General features: G+C 42.2%; 1 protein-coding gene, 1 long non-coding RNA gene and 1 other non-coding gene across 3 annotated transcripts in view; all 3 read right to left on the reverse strand.

The window, feature by feature from the left end:
- The window catches only part of FBXO36 (F-box protein 36), a 94,706-nt gene that overhangs the window by 70,239 nt on the left and 2,088 nt on the right, over nt 1-22,379 (reverse strand). The gene's annotated exons all lie outside the window — the stretch shown is intronic.
- On the reverse strand, nt 13,340-17,394 carry LOC133060811 (uncharacterized). Its single transcript, XR_009693855.1, has 3 exons — nt 17,275-17,394; nt 16,677-17,146; nt 13,340-15,235 (listed from the first exon to the last, which is right to left on the reverse strand). It is a non-coding gene; the product is annotated as an uncharacterized LOC133060811 (long non-coding RNA).
- Nucleotides 20,126-20,232, reverse strand: LOC133061116 (U6 spliceosomal RNA). Its single transcript, XR_009693946.1, has one exon. It is a non-coding gene; the product is annotated as a U6 spliceosomal RNA (small nuclear RNA).

Consider the following 22,379-nt stretch of genomic DNA (forward strand, 5'->3'; position numbering starts at 1 on the left):
CCACCAGGGAAGCCCTTACCTGAGGATCAGTTCAGTTCAGTCACTCAGTCATGTCTGACTCTTTGTGACCCCATGGACTGCAGCACGTCAGGCTTCCCTGACCATCACCAACTCCCAGAGCTTGCTCAAACTCGAGTTCGTAATGCCATCCAACCATCTCATCCTCTGTCATCCACTTCTCCTCCTGCCTTCCACCTCTCCCAGCATCCGGGTCTTTTACAATGAGTCAGTTCTTCACATCTGGTGGCCACAGTATTGGAGTTTCAGCCTCAGCATCAATCCCTTCCAATGAATATTCAGGACTGATTTCCTTTAGGATTGACTGGTTGGATCTCCTTGAAGTCCAAGGGACCCTCAAGAGTCTTCTCCAACACCACAGTTCAAAAGCATCGATTCTTCGGCATTCAGCTTTCCTTATAGTTCAACTCTCACATCCATACATGACTACTGGAAAAACCATAGCTTTGACAAGACGGACCTAGGACCCCCATAAAGGTTGCAGGGGCTTAGCTCACAGACACCTTAGACACAACAGAACGCTGGCAGATGACTGCACCCACCTGGCTCGGTGAAGTTCTAAGGTCCTGGTTACCTGCCTCTGCTTCTCTACTTTCCCTCAGGGGTGCGCCGCAACATTTCTATTCCTGTTTTATTTCCTTTTCAGCTTCTCAATTCTGTTTTCTCTTTTACTGTCTATCCCAAATAGCCTTTTAAAAATATATTTTTATAATTTAAAAAATTTATCTTATATTGGAGTATAGCCGATTAACAATGTTATGATAGCTTCAGGTAAACAGCAAAAGGACTCAGCCATACATACACATGTATCCATTCTTCCTCAAACTCCCCTCCCTTCCAGGCTGCCACAGAGCACTGAATAGAGTTCCCTGTGCTATACAGTAGCTCCTTTCCAGACAACTGTCTTGAGAAGATACACAGAAGGAAATTCAGGTATACTAACTTTTGCAAATAAATAAATCCAAGTTAGGGAGAAATAAATCCAAGTGAGGCAGAAATGTGTGGCTTTGAGCAATGCCATTCCAGGTAGATCAGAAAGGTCTGGGTGTATTACTCATGACTGCTGGTCTCAAGAGACAGAAACTCAATCCTGAGTAGTTTAAGTAAGAAGGCAATTGCATTGGCTTATGTAACCTGGAAAGACAGTGGTGTGGCTGGCCTGAGGCAGGACATGGTCCAGGGGTGCAAAAAAAGACAGCATCAGATCAGTGGCTCATTCTCTCCTGTTTTCTGCTCCTCTCTGCTGTTGGCCTCATGAATTACAACCGCTGGTGCGTGCCCCTCATGCAGAGGAAACCCTGGCAGCTAGGAAGTCCAAGCCTACGTCATCCAGTTTGAGGATTCCCAAAGCTTCCCTCGTAGCTCAGTTGCTAAAGAATCTGCCTGCCCTGCAGGAGACCCAGGTTCAATTCCTGGGTCAGGAAGATCCCCTGGAGAAGGAAATGGCAACCCACTCTAGTATTCTTGCTGGAGAGTTCCACGGACAGAGGAGACCAGCAGGCTATAGTCCACAGAGTCACAAAAGTTGGACACGACTTAGTGACGAAACCACTAAAGCAAAATAACTCTAATTGAGGGTGAAAAATCCCAGGGAATGATCATATTAGTCTGGTTGGTGTCATTTCCCACACCCATCCTGGAGACAGGTGGGTTAATGGTTGGCTTGGGCTAGGTCATGCGCCTTTCCTTGTAACCGAACCCCAGTAGATCCCATCAAAGGAGAGGAGGTAGAAAGAGTGGGGAGGGGCAGTGGCTGAAATGAATTCGGAGCAGAAAAAATTTGCCAATTTTGTTCAGGGAACAAAATTTGGAACAGGAATCTTGTTCTTGCCAAGAGTATTAGGAGCCAAATTAAGAGATGGGGCCATGGACTCCCCTGGTAGTCCAGTGGCTAAGCCTCCATGGTCCCAAAGCAGGCGGCCCAGGTCAGGGAACTAGATCCCAGGTGCCGCAACTAAAAAAAGAAAGAAAAAAAGAAATAGGGCCAGACTATGTAGATCAACATCTTGCAGGTGAAATGTAGGCACCACATATTCTGAAAAGCTCAGGTGCATGTGTGTACGTGTATGCTCAACTGGTTCTTGTCACTCAGTTATTTAGGTTCCATCAAGTCACTGCCAGCGCTGAGTGAAGGAATTCTGAATCTCTGTCCTAGAGGAATCACAGAGACGGGTACCTACAGCCTCTGGTCCCATTTTCCCCTGATCAATACATAACCTTGTTTCATGTGTGTTTTTGCTTAAAGACACTTTATTTAATATACGTTGTTGATTCATTAACCCTGGGCTTACAGCCAACAGCACTATAACTCAGGCCTAAATGGAGTTTATCTGATTCGTATTTTCTCTGTGAGGCACGCCACAGTCCTCGTGCTTAGGAAAACTGGACAGCTCTCCAGCACTATATTTGGCCATTTTAAAGAGCAAAATCACCAACAAAAAGCACACAAATGAGGAAAATATGGCACTAAATAGACTGTGAGGAGGACATCTGTTGACAGAATGAGCTGGAACAAGGAGGTGGAGCACCGCCTTGACTGGTGCCCGCTGGGAACCCGCTGGTGGACTCGATCGAGGTGGGCTGGGTCTTTGCTCTGCGTGTGCCCCGGGGGTGACTGGGAAAGTGTCCGGAATATATTGATGGGGCGTGGGGGGGGGGGGTGTTATTTCCCAAGGGAGCAGACACATTCACAGATGTGGAGTCTGTGAATGATGAGGATCGACGGCCTTTTCTCCTCAGTATTTGAAAAATTACGGGCAAAGTAGTCGCACCGCGTGGAGGGTCTGAAAGAGCGATGTGGGAGTGGAGAGGGAGACAGGGGTGAACACAGAGTCCAAAGGGAGGAAGGACAGGATTTCACTTCCAGCTGGACATAAAGGAAGGAAGAGGGTAAATTCAAGGAGGGAGGAGCCAGCGACTTGAGCCTAGGAAAACACTAAACCCAGACTGGAAGGGAACCTCATTTTGAGGCGCAAGGTGATGAATTCTGAAAGGAGGCTTTAGTCCTGTCAGATGCCATGTGTTCTTCACTGAGGTTTTTTTTTTTTTAAAGTATACATTTAACTGACTTAAAAAGTAATGAGTGAAATCATTAAAAAATTGTTTGTACATAGGACATATGTACACCTATGGTTAGTTCATGTTGATGTATCACAGAAATCAAACCAATATTGTAAAGTGATCAACAATCAAAAATAAATATTTAAAAAATTGTTTGAAAATAGACTTTTTGTTGCAGACACCCCCCCGCCCCCCCACTGCACACACAACTATAAACACAATTTTTGTAAATCCTTTTCTAAAGCTTCTACAGCTGTAGATTTTCACTGTGAACCCCTGGCTTGCTCAGGCATAGTGCATGTGCAATACCAAATGCACAGGTTTAGTATTTTTGCCTTTTTTTCACATGTGTAATTTTCTTCTTCAAATATTTATTTATTTGGCTGTGTTAGGTCTTCCTTGAGGCACGAGAGATCTTCATTGCATCATGCAGGGTCTTTTGTTAAGGTGCACAGATTCTCTATTTGTGGTATGTGGGCTCAGGAGCTCTGTAGCATGTGGGATCTTAGTTCCCTAATCAGGGACTGAACCTGAGTACCCTGCATTGCCAAGGTGGATGCTCAACCACTGGACCTCCAGGGAAGTCCCCACAAGTGTAACATTTTAGTTGAGACGTTAGATGGGGGACGAGTACTGTGGATATGAATGCGGGAAGTAATTTTAATCATGTGTAATTGGTCACAGGGTCTAAGTTGCAGTAACTATTGTTGTTTTATTTAACAAAGCCTCATTGATTTGTATGCATTAACTTTTGGGTGTAAAGACTGTGCGTCTATAAAGCAGGGAATCACAGTATTTAAACGGACCAACCTAAGGTTACAACTACTTTTGAGCCAAATGCAAACTAAAAGCCTTAATTGAAGTGGTGCAATTCTGTATAACTGAGCATCAGTAGCTCAATAAATATAGATTTCCATGCAAGGGCTTGCATTATTTATTTATTTATTATTTAAAGGAATGAGTATTGTTCTACTACTAAATCTCTCCACTTCCAATCAAAAACCTCATTACTGGAACTTCCCTGGTGGTCCAGGGGTTAAGAGTCTAGATTGCCATGCAGGGGATGTAGGTTCAATCGCTGGTCGGGCAACTAAGATCCCACCGGGGAACTAAGATCCTACATGCCATGGAGCAACTAAGCCCACGAGCCCCAACTACTAAGTCCGTGCACAGAACAAAAGATCGCATCTGACATACACAACTAAGACACAACACAGTCAAGTAAATAAATATTAAAAAAAAAAACCCAAACTGGTTACTACTACTACTGCTAAATACCGGCTTCCCAGGTGGTGCTAAGCGTAAAGAATCCACCTGCCAATGCAGGAGACTTGGGTTTCATCCCTGGGTTGGAAAGATCCCCTGGAGTAGGAAGTGGCAATCCAGGCCATTATTCTTGCCTGGAGAATCCCCATGGACAGAGAAGCCTGGCAGGCAACAGTCCATGGGGCCTCAGAGAGTCAGACACAACTGAATGATTGAGCACTACTAAATATATAGCACACTTACAATGTGCCAGGCCTTGTCCTGGGCTCTTGAAGTTGATTAGCTTGTTTCTTATAGCCTCTGCAGTATCATTAATAGACCCATTTTTCAGTTGAACAAACTGAGGCAAAGGGTAGTAACTTGCCTGTAGTCCAATCACTAGAGAATGGTGGAGCTGGCTCACAGAATCCATGTGTTTAACTACTACATCAAACTACTAAAACTGGTTACTATTTACAAACTCTCCCTGACCACATTGCTGTTTCCTGCCTCCCCTGGGCCCTATCTCAATAATTCCCACCATTCTCCCTCTACTGGATTTATGGCTTTGCCAAAACTGCTTCTAAAAAAAACAATGATCTTTAGCTGTCTAGACCTAGTTCAAACTAGCTCATAAATCCCTAAACCTTCATAAAGTTTCTCTTCTGAATTAGTCTGAGTTCGCCATTTTCTAACACTTAAAAAAGACGTTTAAAAAAAAGATGTTTTGCAAGCTTTTATCAGAAATTAAGTTTTTCTTTTTTATTTAAAATGGTAACAAAATCTAGGATTTTTAGGTACTAATAAAAGAATTCTATTTGTTTGCTTTAATCAAGTCAATCATATTTAAAGGAGTGATACTATTTTTCTAGTTGGAATACTATAATAATATTTATAAAACAGCTGGAATGGAACTGTTAAATAAATGCAAGTATTTTAATGTGAAATGTAAACTTGCCTAGAACATCTACACAAATATCTCCTTTGTTTGCTTGCTTTAATTTCAATTGAGCTATGATTTCTCAAACATAGCTGATCTCTAGTGAGGAATATCTGGGAGAGGTAGTTTTTTGAGAGAGAGGGTGGGAGGAACTTAATTCAGCAAACACACACTAGTCAGCATTGGGCCCCTCTATTCAACCCATAAACTCAGGCAGTTTTTATGTCCAGATTTTGGGAGCCGTCCACTAGGCAGCTGGTCTAGGTTCACACACAGAGCCGCAGTGTGCCAGCTAAGTTACCAATGGGCCAGGGCTCCTGAAGGCTTCATGTATCTGCTCACCTGCTTTTCACAGCTACTTTTTTTTTAATTTAACTTTTGTCTCACAATAGCCACCTGATCTTGCCTTGCTCTTATTCACGCTGGAGATGCTGAACTTCCAAATGCCCATCTCACCCAGCCTCCTGTCTCTGAGGCTGCCCTTCCCCTAGAACACTTTGCTCTACAGGTGACGCCTGGCTGGCCACCCCAGCCACTGCCGTCTGGACTGAGGGGGCCATCTGACCGGGAACAGTCCGAACGTTTGCAGTTTGAGGTGATGGAAAACCCTTTCAATCTGGTTTGAGGGAAAACGAGAACCTCACTGGCTTATACAGAGTGGGACCAGCAGGCTCCAGGAGCTGCAAACCCTACCGCAAAGACCTGCTCTGCCTTCTACCTCCTGGCTGCTTCTTCCTCTGTCGCCGTGGCTGACATCATTACAGTTCCCAGCAGACGTGAAGGGAACACTCCTTTCTCAACAGTCTTAGCATCTAATTGGCTGGGATTGGGTTCTCCATGTCACCTGGCCATTGACAATATGGCGTCCAACTATTCAAATCCTGTGTGATGAGGGGGAGGGAAGCGTTGTTCCGAGGAATATCTGGGCACCGTTACCACAAGAAGGAAGACAGACGCTGGGGGCAAAAGGGTCAATTCGACACCTAACCTGAGGATGAGCAATACACAGGATTGTCTGGCCAGTAGAGAGGTCTAATGGAAAAAACCTCCCCAACAGGGACCAGCGGCTGAAAGAAAACATGAGGTCCCCTGTCTGGAGGAAGTGAACTTGAGGCCCAGCCCTGGGCACCTGGTAGGGGCAGCATAAAGCAGGACACGGAGACCCAGGGACAGGAAGGGAGAAGCAGCGGTCAAGGCCTTGGGGAGAGGAGCAGGTGAGACCCGACCAATTCCTGCTGCAGAGGGAGGCCAGCCTAGAGCTGCAGACCCTCCCCTCCTGGCCTCTTGTGGAGCCTCAAGACTCTGAAGACTGACCTGCCAAGAAGCCTGTCATTATCTCCAGAGGCTTCCTCATGATGAAGACTGAGGGCATTCTGGGAGAGGAGGAATCCAAAGGACCTGACTGACACTTTCATGCAGAGAAGGTCAAGAGACACAGGAAGGAAGAGAGACAAAGGGACAGCACGTGGGGACGGTGGAGTGGCAGAGAGCGCTGTTTCCTGCGCTCTGGGAAGCCTGGCTACTGTGCCAGGTGAGGCAGGGGCTGAGCTGACTTCCCTGTCCACCTACCCCTGGCCCCGGGCTTTCTCTCTCAGCAGCCATATGGGAAGGCCATGCCCTCTTCCTGCCTCACCCCCAACTCCAAGTCCTGAATACTTAGTTTCAAGCTCATACCTAGACTCTTGAGAGTCCCTTGGACTGCAAGGAAATCAGACCAGTCAATCTAAAGGAAATCAACCCTGAATATTCATTGGAAGGACTGATGCTGAAGCTGAAGCTCTGATACTTTGGCCACCTGATGCGAAGAGCTGACTCACTGGTAAAGACCCTGATTCTGGGAAAGATTGAAGGCGGGAGAAGTGGATGACAGAGGACAAGATGGTTGGACAGCATCACTGACTCAATGGACATGAGTTTGAGCAAGCTCTGGGAGATGGTGAAGGACAGGGAAGCTGGCCTGCTGCAGTCCATGGAGTCGCAAAGAGCTGGACGCGACTGAGCCAATAAACAACAACCCACTTTGCAGGATGGTGGGTCGTGTATGCTATGGGCCGGGCAACTTTAAGCCCAACTAAAAGTTGTTGTTTTTTTTTTTTCTGGATTGAACCCTGGCTACAGGAGTGAAAGCCTGGAGTCCTAACCACTAGGCCATCAGAGAACTCCCAAAGTTGAATTCTTCATTAAAAGGTGAGGATGAGTGTAGAGAGGCAAGCTGCCAACTCACCAGAGCTGAGCTCCACGCCCCCTCCTCTGTGCCACCCCCACCCCCATGGTTCTTTCTCTTCTGCCCTGGATGTCTTTTGTTCCGCTCCTCTCTCGGCCAGTAGCTTACAGTTAAGAATGGCCTTTTCGAGCTTCCTCTTTACCTTTCTATTTCACTTCCCTGCAGCTAACTGATCATATCCCCTTGAGCCTTTTAGTTCAAATCTTTTCCACACCAGGCCACATACAAGTCACGTGGCTGCTGGTTAGCCAAGGGAGCCACGGGCCCAGAGACAGGTTCCACCTTGGTCCAATTAACTGTGACAAGGGGAGGGGCAGGGGACCGCACGTGGCAGATGGCGACTTAAGGCAAGGCGTGCAATGACTGGTGGATCCATACAACTATATTTTTCCACTGACCTATTCAGGTGAGTTGAGTAAGTGGCCATGAATATCCTCATATACTATGTTGGTTTCTGAGGACTGCTGTTAAGAAATTGCTACAAGCTGGCTGGCTTAAAATAACAGAAATCTATTGTCTCATAGTTATAGAGGTTAGAAGTCTGAAACCACAGCGTTGGCAGGGCCACGCTCCCTCATGAAGCCTGTAGAGGAATCCTCTTCCTGGCTTCTGTGGTTTGCTGACAACTTTCGGCATTCCTTGAGGCATCACTTCAGTTCTTCCCTGGTCATGACATTGCCTTCTATCTTGTTATAAAGACAGCGGTCACACTGCTTTGGGGTCCGCCCTACTTAACTAGTAACATCTGCAATCTTTATATAAGGTCACCGTTTGAGGTAATGGGGTAAAGACCTCAAAGTATCTTTTTTGGGGAAAACATAATTCAATCCATAATCAAGAGCTACATGGGTTGTATGGCCAATTTCTCCACAAATCAGACACACGCCTATCTATTTTGGCAGAATTACTCCCAAATGCACAATCCTCATGTGAAAGGCACATGACACTGCAGTGGATACTATGAGGATGTGTTTGCTGTGTCTTTATGTATTCACCCTCTGTTATGCTATTAACAGAGGGAGCGTGGTGTTACTAACCTCCCTCCAAGAAACAACCAACAAAACAAAGTGAAGCAGTATTCAAAGGTAATGTTGAGGAATAATTTATATTTCACTTAAGATCCTTACAGTTCAGTTCAGTTCAGTCGCTCAGTCGTGTCCAACTCTTTGCGACCCCATGAATCGCAGCACGCCAGGCCTCCCTGTCCATCACCAACTCCCGGAGTTTACTCAAGCTCATGCCCATCGAGTCGGTGATGCCATCCAGCCATCCCATCCTGTCATCCCCTTCTCCTCCTGCCCTCAATCCCTCCCAACATCAGGGTCTTTTCCAGTGAGTCAACTCTTCGCATGAGGTGGCCAAAGTATTGGAGTTTCAGCTTCGGCATCAGTCCTTCCAATGAACACCCAGGACTGATCTCCTTTAGGATGGACTGGCTGGATGCTTAAAGTCTACTAACTGGGAAAAATAAATCTGAAAAAGTAAGCAAAATACTTTTGCACTAAAATACTAAATACTAAATACTAAAGCACTAAATACTAAAGCACTAAAAATGTATGCAACTGTCTCTTAGGTTCTTCAGAGTGTCTTACTTGGAGCACCAGTCACTGAGGGGCTGGGGGCGGCCGCTGAGACAGAGGGCAGTGTGAAAGGGTCGGAATGTGTGTACCGTTTTTTACTTCTGAATGCTAATCTCTTCCTTTAAAAAAAAAAAAAAAAAAAAACCAAAGAGACAAAATGGTTTTATGGAAGAGAAAAAGACTTATCTTGGAACTAAAGAAGCTTACTAGGATAAAGGAAGGGAAGGGAATCATGTCAATCATTTGTATATCTTACTTCACAAAGTCCTTTAGATGGTTATAAGATTACAAGTTAAAGTAAAAATTAAATCTCCATTTTCTTCTTCCCCAAATAGAAAACGGGAGTTTCAAGAGTTTGATCACCCGCTTCCCTCCTTTCATTTCCATGAAGTTTCCTCCCTCTCCCTCATGACTTCTTTTTGCTGTGGCCAGAGTTAAGAGTTTTGTCGGCAGTTTTGATCATTCTTCCTTGCAAAAACCCTCAAGGGATCCCTATTACCCAGAACAGTATAGTTAGCATAGTTTTCCATAGCAGAACTCCCCTTCCCTGTTATTTTTTGGCTGTGGGGGCAAGTGGATCTTACTTCCCTGACCAGGGATTGAACCCATGCCCTCTGCATTGGAAGTGCAGGGTCTTAACCACTGTACCACCAGGGAAGCCCCCAAAACCCTTTTATTAAGGGACATTCTGTACAGATTTTTATCTGTTTGTCAATTTAAACTTATCTATTGAATACAAGGTTTTTTTAAATGTAGATCTTATGATAATTTCAGATACATAATAATTATATGAACAAAGAAACTCTTCTGATAAAAGGAGAACTTTTAAATTAGACAGTGAGGTATAAGTAAAAGTGAAATTACCATTACTCAGCAGCAGGAGCAGGTTTCTGCATTTTACTGAAATATAAAGAAAACCCTGATCCATGCATATAATCTTGTCTGTTCTCCACATTACATCCAGAGTAATCTCTTAAAAATGCAAAACCTGATCACCATATTTCATCAACTCTAGTTGTATGTATCATTATTTTATGTCTAGCTCAGAAAGAAAAAACTGCTAATTACACTTTGATTTTGGAGATATGAAGATGCAAAAAAAAGGTGTGCCCTACAATCACTGGGATAGGGTACGGCACTTAATCCTCTTCAAAATCAAGGGCTTCCAGTTCTCTCCATACCAGGACAAAGCTGGAAGCTGGCATGGCCCAGCCGCCTGCTCCCTGCCCTCCTCTTTCCATTCACCCATCTTCATGACCACAGCGCAAGCTTTACTTCCTCCGGAGCGCCTCCCATAACTTCCCTGACCAGGCTACATCCTCAGGCACTTGGGTGTCTCCCCTTGACAGCACTTACCAGGGCTGACATCTTGTTTGGTTGACATCTTAATTTGGCTTGAAGGTTTATTTGATCAGCATCTAGCTCCATGAGGACCGAGAACATGAACTTTTACACTCTATTGTATCCTTTGTGCTTGGCATGGTGCCCTCTGGCACCTGGTGGACAGGAGGCACTCAAATATGTGTTGAATGGATGAACTGAAATCACATTAAAAAAAAAAATTCACGTGGCTGATTTGAGAATAAGTGCTCTTCAATTCAAAGGATCCAGGAAGTCCAGAAGAGTGGGAATAGTTAAGACTTCTGTTTCAGGGACCTCCCTGGTGGTCCAGTGGTTAAGACTTCCTCTTCCAATGCAGGTGATGTGAGTTCAAGTCCTGCTGGGGGAGCTAAGATCCTACATGCCTCATGGTCAAAACACCAGCACATAAAAAACAACAGAAGCAATATGGTAACAAATTCAATAAAGACTTTAAAAATGGTCCACATCAAAAAAAACTTTAAAAAGACTTCTGTTTCAGAGTTGAATGGGATTAACAACTATCTAAGAAATTCTTGCCTCCTTTTCACAAATGCCAAATTCAGACAAAAAGCACTGAAAAATCACTTACTGTGTGTTGAAACTCTACCACAGTTGTCTCGTGCATTTTTATGAACTCTCAGTGTTTGAAGATTCTGTGCAGAGCTGGTGCTCCTTAGCCTCTCCTGATTTTCAGGCTAACTCTGCTCTGATTATACCTGCCTTGTATGGGCAGGACTCCAAGAGAGTTGGCTCCACCTTCCCAAACAATGACACATCTGTATGATGTTCTACTGTATTTACAGCAGTGACAGATGCTTTCCTCTGTGGTCTGCACCAAAACATGTTCATTAGGCTTTTGGAAGCACAGTTAAGGTGATAAAACTTGGTATGCAAAATATTTGAGGGTGTAGGTATTTCTTTGGTTTTACAAGCTTTAAACTAGCAAAAAATATTCCTAAAGAGGAGATTGGAATAAAATGCTTGTGGAGCCTCCCAAGTGCATTTATTTGCAAAACCAAAAGGTAATGTGAGAACCACTGACTGGCTCAATCAAGTCTTATTTCAAGATTTACCAGGCACTTCCTGATCTGCTCCCTGGCTGCTTCGTGGTGGTCCCAGCCAGCTTTCCACCCTACAAGAGGGCATGACCACCACCCATCCTGGTGACAGGCTCTGTGCTCTTGCATCCTGGCTCCACAGGACTGTCCCCACCTCTTCTTTGTCTTGGTCTCAGCTCACATCTGTGCTCAGTCACTCAGTTGTGTCCAACTCTTTTGAGGCACATGGACTGTAGCCCGCCAGGCTCCTCTGTCTATGGAATTCTCCAGGCAAGAATACTGGAGTGGGTTGCCATTTCCTACTCCAGGGGATCTTCCCGGGAATCCAAGCCAAGTCTCTTGTGTCTCCTGCATTGGCAGGCAGATTCTTTACCACTAGTGCCACATGTCTTGTTCTCCTGAAGTCTTCCCTGATCACTGCCAACTACTCGGGATTCCCTACAAGGCCCTCACTAGAGAGATCGTATCTCCCCTGTACAGATCACATTCTGTAGTTGGTCTTCCTGTCTCCCTGTAGATGGCAAGATCCTGGAGGGGAAGGCATTCCATTCTGGGGCTGTTGGCACGGTCCTGGAGCTGATGGCACTCAGTGAGGCCACCTCTCTCACAGCCTTGACAACCTGATGGTTTGTTTTTGCCAGTGGGAAAATCTGAATCTGGTGGTGTTTAAACTTCTTTGATCACTTAGTAAGGTTACTAGTAAGCATCTTTTCATATGTTTAGTAGTCATGTGGTATTTCTTAAGGTGACTGTTCATAGCCCCCACTTCTCCATAAGGCTGTTTTTCTTATGGTGGGGTTGAAAATCTTTGGATACAGGGTATGTTAACCCTTTGCCTGGTAAATATGTGGCCGACACTTTCCACAGGCAATTTATTCATTTTAAGTATCATTCATGAAGAAAAAATTTTATTTCACACGTACTTGATCTGCCATTCTTTTCCATTATGGCTTTCAGGTTCAAAATACTATGTAGACTCTTACCTCCAAATGAAAACATTATCCTGTCTTATTTTTGAATGGAACTTTCATAGTGTATGTTTGTGTGTATAGCACTTAGTTTTGAAATCCTTATAAAAATTTTAAATAAATAGTGCAGGAGTACATATTTTTTAATGCGTGATAGGGATTCAGTTAATTTTTTCTATTCTGTAACAAATTTGATAGCAAACTGTCATGATAATTATAAAAGGGTTCTCCATTTCCCTACTGATTTGAAATGTCAAGCAGACATTTCATATGAGACTCAAAGAAGAGGACAGGATTTGGATGTGGGGTGACCAATAGGAAATCCTTTGGGTGACTGGGGCCAAGTACACAGCAAAAGACACTTGCTCCTTGGAAGAAAAGCTATGACAAATCTAGACAGCATATTAAAAAGCAGAGACATTACTTTGCTGACAAAGATCAACAAAGCTATGGCTTTTCCAGTAGTCATGAATGGATGTGAGAACTGGACCATAAAGGAGGGTGAGCCCTTTGGGGCTTTCAAACTGAGTTGATGCTTTCAAACTATGGTGCTGGAGAAGACTCTTGAGAGTCCCTTGGACTGCAAGGAGATCTAACCAGTCAATCCAAAAGGAAACCAATCCTGAATATTCATTGGAAGGACTATGCTGAAGCTGAAGCTCCAATGCTTTGGCCACCTGATGTGAAGAATTGACTCATTGGAAAAGACTCTGATGCTAGAAAAGATTGAGGGCAGAAGGAGAAGAGGGCCACAGAGGATGAGATGGCTGGAGAGCATCACCAACCCAAGGGACATTAATTTGTGCAAACTCCTGGAGATAGCAAAGGACAGAGGAGCCTGGCATGCTGCAGTCAACGGGGTCACAAAGAGTGGGACACCATTTAGCTACTGAACAAGAACAATGGGGCAGCAGCATGGGAAAGCAATAGGTGTTACTTAGGAATGTTGAGCACAGGGATCCTGGGCCAGGAAGCAAACAACTGATAATGATCTGAAGACAGATTTGGAGAAAAACAGCAAATTTTAGTATACAGCTGAAAGACTTTTTAAAAATAAAATTTACTATCCATTCAAAACAGAAACTTTTGGCAAAGTTGAAATAAAAGGAAACATAGTTGATCTGAGTTTTAAAAAACTCACAGCAAACAACATACTTTACGTGAAATGTTGAAAGTCTTCCTCCAAAGTCAGAACAAGACCAGAATGCCTGGTATTATTTCTCTTCAGCGTTTTAGTGGAAGTCACAGCCAATGCAACAAGGCAAGGATACAGAAGACACCGAAGATCAGAAAGGAAGAAATGCATGGCATTATTCACAGAGGACATGAATGTGTCAGAAAGGGGAAAAGAATTATAGATTCCTTCAGGCAGCCCATTCTTTGATATGAGTCTTAGTAATTATTTTTTGGATCTGTCTTCTCAGGCAAGGGAAACAAAACCAAAAATAAACAAATAGGATTATGTCAAACAAACACATTTGCATAGGAATCTATCAACAAAACTAAAAGGCTGCCTACTGAATAGGAGAATATATTTGCAAACTACCTCTGATCAGAGGTCGATATCCAAAATATACAAAGAACTCATACAACTTCACAACAGTAAAGACAAGCAACCTGATTAAAAAATGGGTAGAGGGTCTAAACAGACAATTTCTCAAAGACATGTAGATGGTCAGTAGATACACTCAACATCACTGATCATCATGGAAATGCAAATCAAAACTACAATGGGATATCACCTCACACTTGTTAGAATGGTTATCAAAAAGACAACAAATAACAAGTGTTGGTGAGGATGTGCAGAAAAGGGAACCCTTGTACACTGTTGAAGGAAATGTAAATAATTGCAGCCATTATGGAAAACAGATGTTAAGTTCCTCAAAACTTAAAAACAGAACCACCATTTGTTGTTGCTAAGTCCGACTCTTTGCGACCTCATGGATTGTAGCATGACAGGTTCTTCTGTCTTCTGCTACCTCCTGGAGTTTGTGAAGATTCATCTAGAGTCAGTGATACCATCCAACCATCTTATCCTCTGCCACTCCCTTTTTCTTTTGCCTTTAATCTTTCCCAGCATTAGGGCCTTTTCCCAGTGAGTTGGCTCTCTGCATCAGGTGGCCAAAGTATTGGAATTTTAGCTTCAGCAACAGTCCTTCTGATGAATATTCAGGGTTGGTTTTCTTAAGGACTGAACTACCATCAGTTCAGTTCACTTGGTCAGTAGTGTCCGACTCTTTGTGACCTCATGGACTGCAGCACGCCAGGCCTCCCTGTCCATCACCAACTCCCAGAGCTTGCTCAAACTCATGTCCATCGAGTCAGTGATGCCATCCAACCATCTCATCCTCTGTTGTCCCCTTCTCCTCCTGCCTTCGATCTTTCCTAACATCAGGGTCTTTTCCAATGAGTCAGTTCTTTGCATCAGGTGGCCAAAGGACTGGAGCTTGAGCTTGAGCTTCAGCATCAGTCCTTCCAAAGAATATTCAGGACTGATTTCCTTTAGGATGGACTGGTTAGATTTCCTTGCAGTCCAAGGGACTCTCAAGAGTCTTCTCCAACACCACAGTTCAAAAGCATCAGTTCTTCAGCGCTCAGCTTTCTTTACGGTCCAACTCTCACATTCACTTATGACTACTGGAAAAACCATAGCTTTGACTATATGCACCTTTGTACGAAAGTAATGTCTCTGCTTTTTAATATTCTGTCTAGGTTTGTCATAGCTTTTCTTCCAAAGAGCAAGTGTCTTTGATCTAGCAATTCCACTTCTGAGTATTTTTCTAAAGAAAACAAAAATACTAATTTGAAAGATATATGCACTTCTTTGTTCATTGCAGCATTAGTCATAATAGCGAGAATATGGAAGCAACCTAAGTGTCTATCATCAGATGAACTAGATAAAGAAGATGTGGTCTATATGTATAATGGAGTATTACTCAGCCATATAAGAATGAAATATTGCTGTGACATGAATAGACCTAGAGAGTAGTATGTTAAGTGAAAAAAGTTAGAAAAAGACAGATACTGTGTGACTTCACTTATATGTGGAATCTGAAAAACAAATTAATCAAATATAACAAAACAGAGTCATAGAAAGAAAGCAAGGAGGTATTAAGAGTTGACAGAGGGGAAGGAGGTGGGAGTATGAATGGAATACATAAGAGAAATGAAGAGGTACAAATTTCCAGTTGTAAAATAAATGAGCTACAGGCATGAAATGTACAGAGTGGGGAATACAGTAAATAATCATGTAATATCTTTGTATGGTGACAGATAGTAACTAGATTTATCATGGTGATCATCTTGTAATGTATAGAAATAGGGAATCACTATTTCATGCATCAGGAATTAACACAGTATTATAGGTCAATTAAACTTCAAAAAACAAACAAACTTAATAGAAAAAGAGATCAGACTTGTGGTTACCAGAAGTGGGGACTGGAGGAAGGAGGAATTGGATGAAGGTGGTCAAAAGGAACAAACTTCCAGTTTGAGATAAATAAGTACTACGGATTAACATGATTAATCTGTTAAAAACTATAGTATGTTATATATATAAGTTTTAAAAGAGTAAATACTAAGAATTCTCCTAAGAAATCTTTTATCTTTTATTTTGTATCAATATGAGAAGATGGATATTCTCTAAACTCGCTGTGGGAGTCATTTCCTGATGTATGTCAGTTAAATCATTATGTTGTACACCTTAAACTTATACAGTGCTGTATGTCAAATATATCTCAATAAAAATGGAAGAAAAAATAAAACAATCACAGATTACCAGAATTACTGAGTTAGCAAGATTACTAGATGAAAGGAAATTTACTAGGAGCGAAAAACAGAAAATCCAAATGTTAAAAGGAGTTTAACTTACAATAGAACAAAAAAAGTCAAACACCTAGAATGCTAATAAGATATATGTAACATTTCTACACTGTAAGAAATCTTTGAGCAAACTTCAGTATATCTAAAAAATTCTAAAAGGAAGGAAATACTATGTTTTCAGATTGAAAATTTGGCACTGCAAAGACATTGCTGCTGCTACTGCTGCTAAGTCACTTCAGTCGTGTCCGACTCTGTGAGACCCCATAGTCGGCAGCCCACCAGGCGCCCCCGTCCCTGGGATTCTCCAGGCAAGAACACTGGAGTGGGTTGCCATTTCCTTCTCCAATGAAGTTGCTCAGTCATGTCCGACTCGCAGTGACCCCGTGGACTGCAGCCTACCAGGTTCCTCTGTCCATGGGATTTTCCAGGCAAGAATACTGGAGTGGGGTGCCATTGCCTTCTCCGGCAAAGATGTTAGTTCACCATAAATGGAACCTACACATGCATTACAATCCCAATCAAGACATCAATAGATATTTCTGTGGAAACATAAGATGATGGTAAGAATAAATAAAGTAACACAGTCCTGAGATGACTAACCAGTTAAAACAATCGTTTTCACGGAAAAGTGACATTTGGCTTGGCGCTGGAAGAAGGTAAGGCGACACAAATGCCCAACAGACCTTTCCTCAGTCTTCAGTGTTGTATAGCAGGCCCACTGCTGAGTGATTTCCAAAGGGCAACCACAGAACCTCAGATCCTGCGACGCTTAGAGGAAAAGGGGTTCGGGAGTCATGTGCTGGTAGGAAAAGCTCGTCCTGCTGTTTCCTCTCGGAGAAATCCTGTTGCACAGCAGGACTTGAAAGCCTCTGAGAAATTTTGGAGAAGAAAAGCAAACAGAATTGTGCTGAACCCAGGATTTTCCAGTCTTATTTGATCATGACCTCTCTTTGAGAAACCCTGGCCCGGAGTGCTTTGGATATTTTTTGTTTCTCACCATGATGTGTGAAGCAGCCCAGGGATGAACTGTTCGTTTTTACAGATGAAGACACGAAACCTCAGGCAGGTGAAACTTACAACAGGTCATAGAGCCACTAATACGAGATCTGCAAGGCACGCTTAATTTAAAGAAAAAAAAAAAAAAAAAAATTTTTTTTAGTGCTTTTTTCCTAGGGTCAAACACTACTTTCACATGAAACAGCATTTCAGAGATGGAATAAACCTTAGTGATCTCTTAGACTAGTAACCTTATTATGTTGATGAGACCACTGGGGCTGAGACGAATTAAGTATCTTGCCCCAGGTCAAGGGCTCGCAGGCTAGCAGAAGGAATAAAAGGATCCATGACTCAGTGACTCCCAATTAAGTGCTCTACTGCCCCATATAATTAGGAGGCAAACCTGGTCAATGGAGGGTGAGACCAAATTAACTGCCCAGGTTGAGTAGGCACTCAAGAGATGCTGAATGAACGATTTACCTGGGAGAAGCCGATCTTGGAGCTCTGGCTAGTTCTCGTGTAATTTTGAACTGAGGATTTAGGAACCCATTTGAAGACTAGGTTATAACAAAGTACTGAATATTGTTATTTTAAAAATTCTAACCACCTTGTTGGTATTATTTTCTCCCTCTCCTCTGAAAAGTGCCATAGGCCACTTAAAAAAATTAAAAGGAATTTACATGTCTGATTAAAAGTGATTTCACGACTCAAGCGGGGCCCATTCTGAAGTGTCCCAGGCTGGGGATCATTTTTCTGGTGTTTCATATATGAGGAATAGAAGAGGAATCATGTGGGAGGCGTGAACACCTGGCTAAACCTGCAGGGCCGGGAAGGGTATGTTCACCTCAGGTGCTACTGTCAGGAGGAGTGGGAGGAAAAACCCAAACACCCCTGTGCAGGGCTGGGCGTAAAGTCTTAAAGGCAGTGAAGAAGGGAAAAGTTCATCTTTGCAGGCAGAGGAAGAAATGACGGCCTTTGAGAGACACCTGGAAAGAGTGGGGTTAGTCTGGCCTTCAGCAGCTGGGGAGAGGAAAACATGTGAATGCAGGCGCTCCGTTGTACTTTGGACTTTAAAAAGAGCAGCAGTAGCTCTTTCTGTGTAGAAACATTTTGGTGGTGGCTGGCGGGCACAGGGTGGAAGAGGCACCATGGCTGTGAAGTTCCATCGGCGGCAAGTTCCACTAAGGCCAAGGAAGGGGGAAGGGCAGACCTGTTTACTTGCCTCTGCTTTATCTTCTCCACTCATGTGACTCTTACATGGAGGGGGGCATGGCTATGGCAGAGCGTGATTTAGGGGTGCCTGAGTCCCCTGGGAAAATACCATCATAATATCAAACTGAGTGCATCCCATTCAAGTTCCCAAAAATGTGTAATCTGGATGTCTATTTGATATGATTTCAATTTACTTATGAAATTTCATTCTTTAAGCTTCAAAGTGTTAATAACTCAGTCATGTCCGACTCTTTGTGGACTCCATGGACTGGAGCCCACCAGGCTCCTCTGTCCATGGGATTCTCCAGGCAAGAATACTGGAGTGGGTTGCCATTCCCTTCTCCAGGAGAGTTTCCCAACCCAGGGATTGAACTCGGGTCACCCACATTACAGGCAGATTCTTTTTTTTTTTTCACAGGCAGATTCTTTACAGTCTGAGCTACCAGGGAAGCCCTCTTTAAGCTTTACTGGAGGGCAAATAAATCTCTTCAGTAAACCATCTTTGCCTTACTTTATTCTTCACATCTCTCGTGTTTTTTTTTGCTTTGATGCTCGCAGCCAGGGCATCAAAGGTTAGTTTAGTTAGTCAGGTTACTTCTCTGACCAGGGATGGAATCCGGACACAGTAGTGAAAGCACGGAGTCCTAACCACTGGACCAAGAGGGAGTTCCCTCCACGATTCTTTTATAGCATTAGTACAATTACACAGCCAACAAGGCAAGGGTGGGCTGTCCCTTAGTTTTTCAAAAGTAATTACTACTTACACTGAAAGCAAAAACGAAAGCAAAAACATAAGGCCAGGAGTTTCAGTAAGATCTCCTTAAAATTTTACAAGCAACCATTAACCCAACTTGTACCTTCTCTGAATTTCTGGAATAAACATTATACGCCCTGTGTGACCCGACCCCCGCCCCCCCCACAACGTACGACACAGCAGGATCTTGGTGACATAGTTGTTGATGTGGCCCATGGTTTAGTGTGGGAGGTGGCTCAAAGGTGGCACTGGTGAAACAGGAGGAAGATGATACACAGAGGAAGGCAACTTCTCAGAGTAAGGGTTCTCTGCGTCATTTTAAACCTTTATTGTTTTTCTCTGATTATAAAAATATTTCTGTAGGAAAACTGCAGATCTTTCAGAAATATGTAATGGAGAAAGCAAAAGCAATCCATAATTCTATTGGTAAGAGGGAATCCCTCTAGTTTTTCCAACATTTATTCAAAACAAAATAAAAACTATTGGTTCTTTTTTTTTTTTAATGGGATCATACGATGTTTAACCTTGCTTTCCTTGCTTAAGGTTTTATTTGGTCAACTGAAAAAATAAGAGATCTATCACATCTTTTTCAAAAGACTGCATATTTTTCATCTTTTTATTTTTGCCGGCGCCTTGTGCCATATGGGATCTTAGCTCCCAGACCAGGGATCAAACACCTGCCCCCTGAGTAGAAGGGTGGAGTCTTAACCATTGGACCTTCTGGGAAGTCCCAAGATTGCATAGTAGCTTATGGAAAGATATTTTCACAATTATTTTACTCTGGTGTACATTCTTTGTTTTTTTTGGGGGGTGTGTGATTTTTTTTTAATTAACTTTTTTATTGAAGGATAACTGCTTTATAAAATTTTATTGTTTTCTGTCAAACAAAAATATGGAATGCTTCACGAATCTGCGTGTCATCCTTGTGCAGGGGCCATGCTAATCTTTTCTCTATTCTTCCAATTTTAGTATATATGCTGCCTAAGTGAGCACCGGTGGACATTCTTGCTCACATATCCTTGTACACATGTCAAAACATTTTTGGATATAAAATCCTAGACATGGATATGCTAGACCAAAGGGTGTTTGGATTGACATTTTTATTAGACAGTACTAAATTTTAAATCTTTCAAATCGGTCAGTGGATTGAAGTGTCAGCAGCACAATTCTTTGTTGTGAAGTCTCTTTCAAACAAGTGCCACCAAGTCTAGTTTTAATTCCTTTTCCAGAAGTCACTGAAATGACAGCTTCCTGTCACAGACTGGCATGGGACCTCAGGTGTTTTCAGTTTATCAGTGCTCTAGCTCTAAGCATGTCAAAAATATTTGCTACTTTGGGGGAGTGAGTTTTCAGATTTTTTTTTTTTCCCAGGTGACATTAGCTTCAGGTGTCTTTTTGGGAGTTCTAAGATTTAATGAGATAGATAAAATAAGACTAATCTATTTCATAATTCTTCGTCCTTCTTTCATCTGCTGGAGTGACTATAACATACTTGTGTTCTTGGGGCAACCACCTGTTTTTAGGAGCAACAGGTCATATCTGCCAACTCTTATCTACTTAGCACATGGTTAGTGTTTCTAGCAGTTTTCCAGTATTTGTCACATTAAACCCAAGCCACTAGTTCTGACCACCTTAAGCAACACTTCTATTTCAAGGGGACAAATAAAACAGAATTTCAAGAGGAAAAAACTTGTCATAGTGCTCTCTGGCACCTCACAGTCTAAAGTGATTATTGCTTCCTCTGGATTCATAGCTTTTAAAATGTTTGAGCTATTCATTAACTTTGGCAATTCCTCAAGAATCTCCTTTGTACTTAAAACGAAAGCTAAAGCATTAGAGTGTTTATAGAAAACAAGTCAGTTACCTATATTCTTCCCACTAGACTATACGGTTCAGGAGAGGAGGGGCTTTGTTTGGTTCATTGATGATTCTCTGAATCTAGAAAGGTACCTGGCACATAAAAGGTGCTCAATTTTTGTTAAAGGAATGGTAAACTCTTTGAAGGCAGGAATCCTCTTATATTTTGCATCCCCACAATAAATTACAAGTTGCTGATTTAAAATAAAGCAAAGGATCTTCATTCAGAAACACAACATAAGACTTTCTTAGAAACTAAATGAAATATCCCCGGTCTGAACTATATTCAAGATTCCTTCTGGCCCTAACTATGAATCTGCTAGTTTTCAAAGGATTAGAACCCAGCATAATACATACTACTAAAACTAGAATAGGAATACTTGGGTAAATCTTTGATTTAGAAAGCAGGACACTGATTTTTCTAGCTTTTGGATCATCATTAAACAGATCAGATTTGAGAATTAAGCTATATGAACCTCAAGCTATATTCTCTAAGTTCCTTTTTTGAAAGAAAAAAAAAATCATGGCATCAAGCTGTTAACCGGGAATGTCTCTACAAGCATTATTTGATGTCACTGTATAAGCAAGAAGACAAAGGAAATACTAACGTACAATATTTATATATTTTGGACTATGACAATGGTATGATGCTCTAATGAGAGATCTATATGCCTTTAAATCCAAGTCAAATGTGCAGCTATTTGGATTTAAAGCAAACAAAAATAAAAGCAATGAAAAAAATAAAAAAGGGAATCACAGTAAAAGAAGCATCCATCTAAATCTGGAGCATATTTTGGATAATATACATCATTTTGGGGAATAAAGCCAGAAAGAAAGTGAGAGAACAAATGCACAGGAATCAATTTTAAAAAGTCACTCCAGAAAAAAGTCCATGTTATAAAAGACATTGTAATTCTAGTCTTTTAGTACTTATTTATGTCAGATCATCTCTCACTGGATGTTTAGTTTCCTGGGTTGAGACTTAGAAAAATTATATTGTGGCTAGAAAATAACATATACTCAAGACCTTTGACTGAAAAGACTATTTTGGGGGTTTACTATTTTTTTACAAGTTTTACTTTAACAAGAGAGTGAATTAATCAGATTTGAGATTAACTCTCACTGGCAGAACTTGAATATACTCAGTCTGCTTTAAAAAAATAAAGGGATCAGAACTTGAAAAGAATTTTATATACAAGCAACAGACAGAAAAAATATAGGGCCTGAAATAGACAAGAGTTTTTGATGTGTTTTAAAAAAAAAAAAGAGAAAGAAAAAAAAAA

This window comes from Dama dama, chromosome 8, assembly GCF_033118175.1.
Source record: "Dama dama isolate Ldn47 chromosome 8, ASM3311817v1, whole genome shotgun sequence".
NCBI lineage: Eukaryota > Metazoa > Chordata > Mammalia > Artiodactyla > Cervidae > Dama > Dama dama.